The sequence below is a fragment of the Diabrotica undecimpunctata genome, chromosome 1 (genome assembly GCF_040954645.1).
Source record: "Diabrotica undecimpunctata isolate CICGRU chromosome 1, icDiaUnde3, whole genome shotgun sequence".
Lineage (NCBI taxonomy): Eukaryota > Metazoa > Arthropoda > Insecta > Coleoptera > Chrysomelidae > Diabrotica > Diabrotica undecimpunctata.
Window position 1 is genome coordinate 67,573,360 of NC_092803.1, and position 13,294 is coordinate 67,586,653.

General features: G+C 31.6%; 1 protein-coding gene across 2 annotated transcripts in view; it reads left to right on the forward strand.

Annotated features, from left to right (window-relative positions):
- The window catches only part of LOC140450404 (acyl-CoA Delta-9 desaturase-like), a 75,684-nt gene that overhangs the window by 31,178 nt on the left and 31,212 nt on the right, over nucleotides 1-13,294 (forward strand). Inside the window, exon 1 of one of the 2 annotated variants that reach the window (XM_072544032.1) lies at nucleotides 7,046-7,293. The exons of the other annotated variant lie outside the window; for it this stretch is intronic. The gene's annotated coding sequence lies outside the window, so the exon portion shown is untranslated. Of the gene's footprint in view, nucleotides 1-7,045; nucleotides 7,294-13,294 lie in introns of those variants that run through there. 2 annotated transcript variants of the gene reach the window in all.

Genomic DNA, 13,294 nt, shown 5'->3' on the forward strand with positions numbered 1-13,294 from the left:
TGTAGCTTATTCCCGACGAAAATAGTAAGTACACAAGAGAAAAGCTTCAAAATATCCTAAAGATGTCCTAAACAGATCATTGTTACAATTCAACATAAAAGAGCTCTAAATAGTACTCATGGTTTATCAGATTTATAAATATGAGTCCGCGTAACAAATATAAAATAGGCAACTTACATAAAATATTGTATAGAAGAAAAAACAAAGAAGTTTTTGCAGTTATATACAGAAAGTTCTAAAGTTCAAGAATGCTTGTTACAATAAAACTCAATTATTTTTGATTTATTATTGTTGACAAGAAATTATTATTATTTATTTTAATATAATTATTTGCATTTATTATTTATTTCTAAGTTCCGAAAATTTATTCAGCTTTTAGAATCCCCCTGTAATTTAATGGACCTATTTAGGTAATTCGTCAAACTATATCTAATCCCCAAGCCCAAGCCGCTGTTCCTGTTCATCTAACTCATTCTTTTGTCCTTTCGCGAAGAAAGAAAGAAGTAGATTAGTCAGTGGTGGGAGGATCATCACGCCACCGAGTTGGCAAATAATATCGCGGTTTGATCACCGTTGCGTATGATCTGATGCAAGCGGTGTGTACTGTATACCGTGCATTTACGAATAGAGATGGACAATCCGGAAAGTTTTGAATAATATTTGCGTTCGTTACTTTTTATTATATAGTTTTCTGTCATGAATCATAATCTATTTGTTATAACTACGTGATTTGGAATTTGAACCATTATTTAACTAGATAAAAATATATTAAAACTGTCAATAAAAGTAAATAGAGAATAAAGCCACTTTAGGTCTTGTCAATAGTGTAATAGATTTACTTTGTTAATAAACTGCATTTGAAGAATTTGTATAGTTAAATTAAAATAACAATAGGTAATGAGGATGTATAACAATTTCCAGCTAGTTGTCCGTCACCCAGTCATTTTCAAAGTTAAAACAACATAACACAAAATTAACTATTCAGTTGGGCAAGTTCAGTGAATTTATTTTTTGACTTATGAGTCCGAGTATTCCTTTTAGCCGAAAATATTTCGTTTCTGAGATATTGACGATTTAAGTTTAACAAATAACAAAAATTCCAACTATTCAGATTTTTTAGGAAAAAAATTATTTATAATTAAAATTTCAATATACTGTCAACTTGTTTGTCTTGGGTTATAGTAATGTTCGATGCTGCATCTAACGGTATTACTGTATAAACTATGTTAACGCCACTGCATACACTATAGGTTAGGAATATCTTCTTCTTCTTATTCTTTTTTTGGGCTATGTAATAGACAATTTACCCAGTTTACTTCGAGGGTAGACACTTTTTGTCTTGCTTCAGCAATCAGTGTCTACCGACACTTATATTCTTCCTTTGTTTGTTTTAGGTTGTTCTACAAGTATACTTGTGTTGGTTTTTTTTTCTTCACAGGCTAAAATATTAATAAGACAACACAACAAAGGTATAAACTTTTCTCGCTCGGGGGTAGCCTCCAAGCTACCACCAGAAATGCTACCGACGGATAAAGTAGAAGCACCCAGGACTGAAAGAAAGAATATCATAGTTTATAATTTAATATTAAAGGTAGAAATAAAGTTGCATAAGGTGTTTATTGTATTTTCATTAATATTTGTGAGGATTGTACAAATATTTATGGGGGTGGAAAGTTTAGTTTTAGCTAATTCGGCATACAAGTCGAAGTGTGGGTTTTGATTTAAGCGACATTCGAATAAAATATGGTTTAAGCCTCCCACTTGGCCACATTCGCAATAAGGATCATCTTTGACTCCAATTCTAAATAGATGAAGAGGGGATGAGCAATGACCCGTTCTCATACGGATGATTGTAGTTAAATGTCTCCTACTAATATATGCGAATTTATTGAACCATGGTAGTGTGTGGATTCGTTTATTAATTTTGGCATAGAATGAATTACTTGTGCCATATCCTTCGTACCATTCAGCTGCCCAGTTAGACCAAATCTCTCTTTTCAAGTAGGGTGTAAAATTTGAAAACTCTAGCTTAATATTCATGGGAATATTCAGGGAACGACCTATATTGGCAAGTTGGTCAGCCTTGTAGTTTCCAGTAATACCAGTGTGTCCTGAAATTCATGCTAGTAAGATTTTGATATTATTGTTCCTTGCTAGGATAATTCCTCTTTTCGTTAAATACGACATATGTTCTGTGTCTTTAGAAAACTCTGTTTTTTTGATTTTTTGTAGTGCACTTTTGGAGTCAGAAAAGATAATGGCTTCTGTGATATTTTGTTCCCGTATAATTTGGACTGCATGATTGATCGCGGTTACCTCTGCTGTACATATTTGGGTATGATTGGGTAGTTTAAATGAAAATGAATAGTTTATATCTGGGAAAAAACACCAAATCCCGCATTTCCCATTGTGTCTGTTCAGCCATCTGTAAAGAATTTTTTGTATGAATGGAATTTTTTAACCAAGTTCACAAAATTCATAAGATTGAATTCATTTTTTGTAATGTTTTCATTCAGAATTCCTAATGGTTGAAGTTGTAATTCCAGTTCATATTCATGCCAAGAAAGAAGTTTACTGGATAGTTTCTGCAAATAAGGTTGGATTTTTCTAATAGTTGCTATCAATATGGGTTTTTCCTTATTTCTCCAGTATTTATTGTCCATATTACAAAGTGCTTTTAATTCAACGATTGATTGAATGACAGGGTTGTTTTTAACGCTCAGGTTTTTTAGCAAAAATTTTGTTGTGATCCATTCTCTTTTGTATTTTAATGGCAGTTCTCCAGACTCTGATAACAAGGCTTGGATTGGAGTTGACTTCATGTATCCTGTGATAATCCGAATACTTTGGTAGTGCATCTGATCTAGTTTCTTCAATATATATTTAGAACATGTAGATATGAATTGACCCCCATAGTTCAAATGACTTAGGATAAGTGCTTCATGAATCAGTTTTAATATTTTTGGGTCACTGCCCCACCATGTTTCACACAAGGCACGCATTACATTCAGTGCTTTACCTATTTTGACTTCCACCTGGTTAATGTGTGCCTTCCATTTAAGATTCTTCTGTAAAACCATTCCTAGGTATTTAATTTTATCTACCCACTCTATATGTTGTCTCTTATAACTGATATTTCCAGGCATTATTTTGGTATTACCCTTTGTAAACAAGATAGCTTTAGATTTGCCCACAGTGATGTTCAAATTATGATTGTCCAGCCAGGCCTCAAGATTGGCTAAATATTTGTTTATTTTTGATTCACATCATATTTTTAACATTCACTCCCTTGACTAGAATTACAAAATCGTCGGCATACTGTATGACTTTAGCATTTTTGGGGAACACTTCGTGTATTGAGTAGGTATATATGTTGAATAGCATTGGACTTAATGGTGAATCTTGTGTGAGTCCAGTGCTAGTGGTATTTGGGCCATATACTAATCCAGAGTTTTCTTTAACAAACAGTTCTCTGCATTTTAAAAAGTAATGTATGAGGTTAGCTAAATCATGTGGTATATCCAAATGTATTAATGTAGAGTACAGTTTGTCAATACTAACATTATCATATGCTAAATGGATATCCAAGAATATTCCTATTGTACATTCATTATTACTAAATGATTTTTGGATTTCAGATGTCAAAAAGGATAGACATTCTAAACATCCTTTACTCCTAAAACCTAGCTGCAATGGTCTGAGGATTCTCTTATTTTCTGTAAGCCATTCCAAACTATTTTTGATCATTGATTCTAAAACTTTACCTACACAAGAGGTGAGGGCAATAGGTCTATAGTTAGTTGCAGTGAGTTTATCTTTCATAGGTTTTATGATTGGAATTATTAATGACTGTTTCCATTCATGTACTTAAGCATTTGTTAAAAATTTGTTGATTGGCGAGTTTCTATGAAGGCATTCTGCAAATTTCCTAAAATTATTCTTCCTTTTTTCTTTAAGGAATCTTCTAGCTATAGCACGTTTGTTTTTTACTATTAAATAATTTTGTAAGTTGGGTGTTGATTGGAATTGCTTTGTTGCCTTAATTTTGTCTTTAATGACTTCAGCGCAAGATTCGTCCCACCATGGGATATGATACTGTTTATTAACATTTGATTTGTACGATGGGATGGACAACTGTGCAGCTTCATTTATTAAATCTGCAAATGATCGGTCGTTCTCACCGGGAAATTATGTAAATGATGACTCTAATACTGAGGTATATTGGTCCCAATTAGCTTTTTTGAAGTTTCTGTTATTCCTTGGTGGCATGTGGATGGTAATGTTTTGGACACCAATTTTGCACATTGAGTGTAGATGATCATAAAATCCTAAGTCAGGAATTATTTGCCATGATGATCTGGTAGCAATATGCTTAGATGTTATTGTTAGATCCACCGCTGATGATCTTTTTGGTGGTGATGCTATTCTGGTATATGAACCATCATTTAAAAAAACTAGTTCCAGCTCATCTAATGTTTGGAAGATGTTTCTCCCATTGAAATTATTACAGGGGCTACCCCAAGCCTCATGATTGGCGTTCAGGTCTCCCATTATTACTGGTTTGTTGATTTCCTGGATCAATTTTATCCATTTTTGTTTAGATATGGTATTTGCATTAGGGACATAGGCATTAAGTAGATTAGTTTTGAATTTAGGGAGGAAGATTGCTTGGAGTTGAGAGTTGTTATTAAATTTATTACATAAAGATATTTCATAAAATTCTACTTCATTCATAATAAGAATGGCTATACCACCATACGAATCATCTCTATCATTTCTAATTACTTGATGTTCTTGCATCTGATTATATGGTTATTATTTAACCATGTTTCATTTAGCAATAATATGTCAGGATTGTATTCTTTGATAATTATTTTTAAGTTATCCACGTTAGCATTATATGATCTCATATTCCATTGTATTATAGTCAAAGGAGTGAAAGATTTATTTTTTCATATTAAATCATAGGTTATGTTATTTGTTGAGCTGCTTTTAATTGTTTTATATTGTGATACATTAGATGAGTTAGGGTATAAGTTTCTTAGCAAGTTGTTTACAAAACATAGTACCATCTCTTTATGTTGTGGTGGTAGTAATGACATTGCATGGGAGATTCCATGTTCAGTTTCCTTATTTGCACTGTAACCTTTTGATGTTGATGGATTGATTGAGAGTTTGTTGCCCAGTTCAATCTTCCCTCCGGATTAATTAGTTGAGCACTGTGTTGTTTTTTGTAATATCCTGTCATGTTTGGTTTCCTTCTTTTGGTGGGTTGATATTTGACGATTTGGTTATATTTTGGTATATTTGTGTCATTATTTATGGCTTCTATTCTTCTTTCTGTGATATCTATTATATTATTAGGCTTGGATTTTTTATGCAAGACAGGAAAATTCTCTTCGTTCAAAGAGTATTCCCTGTTTTCATTTTTTGTTATTTGCATGTTTGCTTCGTAATATGAGATGTAAGAGAAAGACATTAGGGCTTTTATTTCTTTTTGTCGTTGGAATTCTTTACATTTTTTTATCTTTAGAGATATGATCATGATTTTTGCAGTGTATGCAGTATGTTTCACAATTCGAGGCCTCTCCGTGTTGGTTTTTTCCACAGCTCTGGCACTTTGGGTTCCCTCTGCATTGATTATTGCAATTGACCATATAACAGGCAGTTTTCACAAATTAGAACTGGGCTGACATATGGAATAACCCTCATGTGTAATCCATACACAAGCACCTCCCTGGGCAGTGCTTTTCCTGTAAATGTTATGCATATGGTGGTTGTTGGTACATAGTTTTGTTCTTTTCCCTCTTCAAGAATTCTCCTATTTAGTCTTTTTATGTCAATTACTTTACAGGAGACCAATTTTGTTTCAACTGCATTTTTAATTTCCACTTCAGATATTTCTTTACATATGTTCCTATGACTTATGTTCCTTATTTCTTTACATATGTTCCTTACCCTTACATGTGACATTGTGATTTGGGATAAAGACATCATATTGTAAACTTTCCCATCTCTTATCATTCAGACTCAGATATATAATACAAATAGACTGATTGTTGAAATATATTATCGTTTCCCCATTGGGGAAAATTGGCGCAAAGCAGTCCCTTCATCTCTTTCTAATGGGTAGGGTTTATAACCACAATTAATTGCAATGAAAATATTATTTATTATAATTGTTGTTTGACGTTTCGATTTCCACTCTATTCTCTAGAAATCGTTTTCAAACATGATTATGTTAAAAATAGTGAGGTGGTATTATATAAAACTGTTATTATGTGTATTAAAAAAAGTTGTTATACTGAACAACTTATTATACCAGATAAAAATGCAGATTGAACATCTCCCCATTTGATGCTACGCCTTTAATCATTTCACTGTCCCTCTCTCTTTCACTCTTTCTCCCAATCTCTCTAAAAAAAATTTAATCATTTTTTCAAAAATATTACAAATATTGCAAATATAGAATTCCAGAAGAAAGGGTACAATAAAATGTGTTAAGACCATCGTTAAGACCAACTCTGTATATCTTGCTTGTATAATGTATATTGCTTCAAACGTGTCTACACAATGGATATACGTATAAGCAACGAATATAGACTCATCGTTGATATAAGGGTCGTTTATGGCCCTGGCATTTGTAGAAGTAAACCAAATATCTTGAAAACAACTATAAAATATCTCTTTCTAACCATTGCGTGTATATAATAATAATTATCATTCATAATGATATTGTAGTCAGCAGAGTTTTAAGATGTGGCTATTAAGGAACTAAATGTACCGTTTTCTTTTTAATTTTTTAAATGTTATAAATAAAATCAGGAAGTCCCATCCCCATCTAAGATCATGTTTTTACTGCCGCAGTTAAACATTTGATTTTCGATAACAGCGAAAAAATAACAGTTAATAATATACTGATCACCTCTAACTACCAAGGCTCTCGCACATTTTCCTGACCAATACACGGTCTAGGCCAATCGTTGAACCCCAAACTTGAAACGACCACGTGGACTTCAATCATTTTTACCGGCGAAGTCGCAGAGTCCACGGCACGTTGCGTGACTTTGAACCGCTTAACCCATATATAAATTTATTTTGCAACTTCTCCTGTCAGTTGTGTGCTAGGTCTTGTTTTGTCAAGCCCTATATTACCGGGAGAACAAGTCAACAGTGTTTACATTACCCATAGTGCACTTTGCAAGTTTGGAGTAGCTTGTAAAAACTGTTAGTGAAAATCAGAAAGACTCTTGGACTTAATTTTCTTGTGATTTTACTGTGAATTTATAACAGGTGAGTGGTTTGCAGTAATTTGCGATTGATACAAAAACAGAAGTGATTTAAAATCATTTCTTACAATGTTTTACAGGGCAATTTTATTATAATAAAATATTTTTGACATTGAAAATGTCAATTATAACAGTTTATATAGCGCTTATAATCCGCATTTAGATATATTTCATTGTTCACCGTTTAAGTGAATTCATCATTTTAACAATACAATTTGGGTATATTACTTCAACTAATTCATTTGGAGAGTGTCCCTGACTTTATAAATTTTTTATATTTCTGTTTTTTATAGTTTCTCCTTTCTCCTAATTGTCACTGTCGCATTTATTGTTGTCTGCCAGTGTCCTTTTGCTTTTGCAACTCCTATATTGTGATCTATATATTAAGTATATCATTTTTAAGTATTTTATATTCTTTTTCATATCTCGCTTAAAGCTTTTCATCTTTATAGAATTCTTTTTCAATAAAATTCTTGTGATTTACTGATGTAAAAAAACTGTAACCCCTGTAGTTGTTTAATTTATTATTAGTTTTATTATCTTAGCCTGGACACATAAGTAGGTAATTCTTATTTGAAGTATTTGTGATTTTCTATTTGAAAGTCGGGCAATTCCTGGTTTATCCATTTAATATCCATTTATACAATTTCTTATAGGTAGGTATTACATATTAAAGCAAAATCCTAGAGAACAGAAAACAAATAGTGCTTAATTCCTCTGTCAACTCAATTGATTCTGTATTCTTGTCGTAGTTCCTGTGTCCATGTTAGAAAATTACCTAGATAGAAATTTACAAATCTTTGAAAACATATTATTTTATATTTTATCATTATTACAAAACCATTTTATGAAATGCTTATTTTCGAAAACATACCAGTTTCAGATATGCAGCTTATAATTTATTATATTGGCACATTTCAACAATATTGCCAATAAAGCAATAATAAATTATTATCAATGAAACAGTTTCAAAATTACTCTATAATTTCCTCATTTTACAGTCGATTAGATCGTCACATTTGTCGTTATTTCAAAAGTTTTCAAAATATATTTTGTAACCTCTTACATATCAACTTAAAACTATTTTTATTATCATTTAAATCTACGACCACGACCATCCACAAAATTTAACTGTATATTATTAACACGTGAGAATAAACAGTTTAGAAGATTTCTTCGCTATAATTTGTGGGTACGTGTACTTAGTAAATCGATAAAGTTCATTGTTGGTTTATTTTGGCCAGCAAGCTGTTCAGTTGCCTGTTGAATCGGGTGATTTGAAAGCAGCCTATCAGGAATGAGATATAAAGACTCATGCTTGGTGGCATGACTCGTGGTCGTGGATTAGATCTGGCGATTTTGCTATATACATTCAGAGAAGTAATTCCTTGTAGTATAGAACATTATAAAACATTAGATTGTTATTTTTATAATTCTTTTATTTGTTACAAAAGTTTATTACAATACTCTATTAGGAAAGTCAGATTTCTTTTTTGTTTCTTCATTATACAGAGTAATCAATATTTTTAATAATTTGTCAATTTTTACTAATTTTTCGACGTTTATCTTTTTTTAATTATTCATCGTGTACTTAAATCCATTTTCACGTGCTGCTTCTACTAATGGAGGGTCTGGATGACAAGAGTCAACTCACCGTTGTGCTCAGATGATTATATTTTTTTTAATATTCAAGTCCTGTTCATTCTTCATGTCACGCAACTAAGACAAACTTTTTCTGTCCATTCCTTTCTTCCACTCCTACTTACATGCAACTTTAAGTTGTGGAAAGAAATATTTGTCATTACTTGTATGGCCCAGGTGTAATGTTTTCCAGATATTTATTATTTTGAGTAATACTCTTAAGCTTCGTTTACATAATTGGACGTTTAATGTATTAAATTTTTTTTTACAGTGTTCCATCTTACATTACCCATTTTGCATGCATTTTGTACTGCAACAAAGGTCGCACAAATACCTTCATCGAATACTAAATGTAGCCCAGATGAATCTCTTTGGGTTGGTTGTAGGGAATCGGACCTTAGAATGTTGTAGAAGTATGTCTGAAAGATTTTTAAAACTAGACTTTGAATATGCTCTATTAAAAAAAAAGTTGTGGACAATTCAGGAAAACTTTTTGACTGTGCGTACCCAATGTTTCATGCCGAATAAATGGGTACAGTAAAATTGTTGGCAATTAAATTTCCTATCTAAAGTTGTTCTTACAATTAGTGAAAAAAAAAAACTAAAAAGTCGTATGACGTTTTTTTTTTAATTTCAATTACTTAAGCTAACTAGAGACAACGATCTTTAATTTCTTTCGTGGAACAAAGCTCGTTTTGTGGGACAAAACTTACTTGCTAGATAGATTCACGTAATTAACGAAGTTAGTTCTGGTTGGCCTTGACCCCTTTTTCAGGATCCGACTCCAGCCAGTTAATCCAGCATCCTAGATGCTTAAATTCGCAAACTTGTTCCAGTGTGTTATTGTTTGTTGTTATAGATCGTAGAACCTTTTTTTTTTCTTTTTATAATAGTAGTTTTGGTTTTTAACGTCGACTTACCTTCTAATGGACACGTGATAAATAAGGTAAGTAAAACTCAGTCGGATTCCTTGATGGATATTTACAGTGCTGGATATTTGTTCACCATCTCTGATTTCCGCACTACGACCTTAAAGATCTTTTTTGAATACCCTACATCTACTTTTCAGTCCAAAAGATGCAGAGTTCTAAGAAAGCCTATTATTCGGGTCAGATCCACTTATGTTTCTTTACTAGGTTTTAAAAAGACATCTGTAGGTATTTATGACATTCGCGAACAACTTCCATGCATTTATCAACAAAGTGTTTGGTCGTTTCCTCTGATTTTACGTTTTCGGAGAATCTACATGTTTCTCTGTCCGCTTTACCCAATTTACAGATGGTATCTAAGTTCCTTCTTTCATTATTGGCCACATTTCACGATCCGGCTTTTTGAAATACCGCACAATAGTTCTGGTCCGATAAAAAGAGTACTAGCTCCTTCTTTAGCATCACTATCAGCAATCTCGTTACCAGATATTCCTTTATGTCCTGGCACCCATAACCAATTTGTTGTGCTCTGCTAATTACTTAAGAATAAGATTGCCTTTCCAAGCTATTACGGACTCACAAGATGTAGACTTCAAAGTTGTAGACTTTAGTGCAGCTTGCTTATCAGAGACCAAACATATTTTACTCCTTCATTACTTTTTGAAGTATCGGTGTAAAGTTAAAATAATAATTTTCGCCCTGTGATGTTAATGTAAGCTTTGAGTACTCCGTAAATCTTTTCCATCCACATCGACATTGCATGAGGATTCCAGCAACTTTGAGCATTTAACTCTATCGAACGCCATTTCGAAATTGACTAAATTGTTTTTGCTGGTCGTTACATTTTTGGAATTGTACCTGTATCCTGAAACAAGCTTCTTCCTTGTTGCAATATTACCTAATTAAAACTTTGTACTGCTCTGTAATCTGCTGTTCTTTGAACGTATCTTTACTATTAAATTTTTTTAATTGGTTTTGATTGTGTACTTTATCATATTCTTTTTGTTAGTTTCAAGTTTTTTTATTGTTGCCTCTTTTTCAAATATGTGACTAGACAGAAAAAATTATTTTTGTTCGAATTCGAATACTCCTAAACGTATAATGATTGTTCATGTTCATGCCCCTAAGTGTGATAGCAAAATTTATGAATCCTGTTTGAATTAGGTCTCATTCTACCTAGTCTCCTGATTTGTTTTCAAGCTATTATCGTTTGTTACCGAACCTAAAAAAACTGCTTAGGAAAGGATTAAATTTCAACATATTTCAGTTTTTCATTTCTTCTATTCAATTCTTGCAACGTTTCTTCACGTATTTTATATCCAGAGCTTATAAAACTCAATTCAGCTTTTTTAAGAGCTTTGTTCAAAACTTAATGGTCTTGGATAAAAGCTTTCAAGAAAATAGTAAGTAGATAATATAATAAATATCTATTCTAAGGTACAGATCTATTTTGTATAATGGTAAAAGTAGCTAAGTTATTGTATTATACAATAATAGTTGTGATATGAAACTTTCTTCAACACATGTAAAACTGTCTTCCGTTGACCTACAACACCAAGTATTTGTTATTTAACCATACAACACAATACAACATTCCTTCCATAATAAATACTAATTACAGTATTAATGTCACTAGTTTATTTGATTGGTAATTACACCAAAAGCTTTATTATCGATTAACTTCCTTTTCGTTTGAAACGGGTAAATAAAGTATTAAATAATTCGTAAGAATTTGAAATTACTGATTGATTTCCAATACTATTCAACCGCATAATACAAAAAACTGACCATTAAAATTCAAGTCGGTAGGAAAATAATTGAAAATGTAATTGTTTTATATTTTAATTAGAGTAGGAGATTCATTCACTGGATTATGCTATAAAAGGCGTGACTTTTTATTATGTTTTATGTTATGCATTGTTTTATCATCAGTTGCGTGATTCCAATTTTTAAAATTGGTTATTTAAGTTGTAGGTGTTTTACTACTCGTGCATACATACTATAGGAATTTTTGTAAACAATAAACGAATTAATGTTAAGCTATAAACTCAGTTCGCTATTCCCAGTCCTGTCTAGTGAATTTAGTGATTATTTTTTTGCGAAGTTAGTTACTTTTTGACAGACTAAAAGTGGTTGGAAATTACTATACAACCAAGCACACGTACTCATAGCCAATATTAATAGTAAACAAACTAAATAATAAATAAAATAGAACTTTGCGAATTACCGACAATCAATATTTATTTATCTGCACCATATAATAAATAGTTATGTTAAATTATAACAAATAAAATATATTTTTTAAATATATACTACCCAAAATTTGATTGGTTTAGTATACACTTCCACTATTTAGAATAATTCTTCTTTTTTTAAAGAAAGAAGACTGCAATAGTAGGATACTTGAGCTATTAATACTGAGAAGTAGGAATTGTTGTGTTGTAGGTTTCCGACAATAAATCTGTCAAAATATACCCTATTATAACACCTACCGCCTTCATCTGACAGTTTTGGACCTACCAATTTTCAGGTTAAACATATGACATATGTTTGACATTGTTAAATACATGCGAAATTGACAATTATTAATAATTAACTTTTTAATTATATTTTTTCAATTTATACAGTTTACAAAATAAATGTAGTATTAAAAACTGGGTTTCTCAAAATTCATCATAATATATCTTTTCAACCATAAACGGAAAAGAAAGGGAAAAATCTAGTACTGGCAAATCAAGTTTTTCACGCGAAAGAGCATATATTTAAAAACAATAATAGTAAAAGTTAGGATATAAAAGCTAAAGTCATCAGGCACTCTGCAGTTAGCTTCAAGCCTTATAAAATATCATTTAAGGTAAAGTATTTAAATTTTTCCTATTTCAATTGCATAAAAATGAAGTATGTGATGTTTACTTTTTCATATTAATAGCACGGATCCATCTTTTTCTTTTCTCTAATTTATATGTAATCTTTGGGAACCTATAAAAACTACACGTACTATTTTTGCTATTATTAGCACAATTAAATACGCAATATGTATTTGCACACATTTTTGATAAAATTTATGCGTAAAAAGGTTGGTCCAATTTTGTCATATTTCGCCGCTACGCACGCTTTCATCGTTTCAAAGTACCCCTACCATGGTCACGCACGGAGCGAATAGGTAATACTATAAAACTCCCTCTACAAAGCCAGAGCAACAAAGGCAATCTACTAATTATATCTAAAGGTTTTTAAGCACCTAATGTAATCTGTTATCAAGGTTTGGGGTGCATGTTTTTCTATTTTTAAAAAGTTTTTTTTTTTCTTTTTTATCATCTTTTATTAAGATTACATTTTTTTTTCTTTCTATGTATGTCTTTGTCTTCATAGCTGTTGTATCCTTCGGATTCTCATATATTTCACAATATATTTTATACCAACGAGCCAACCATA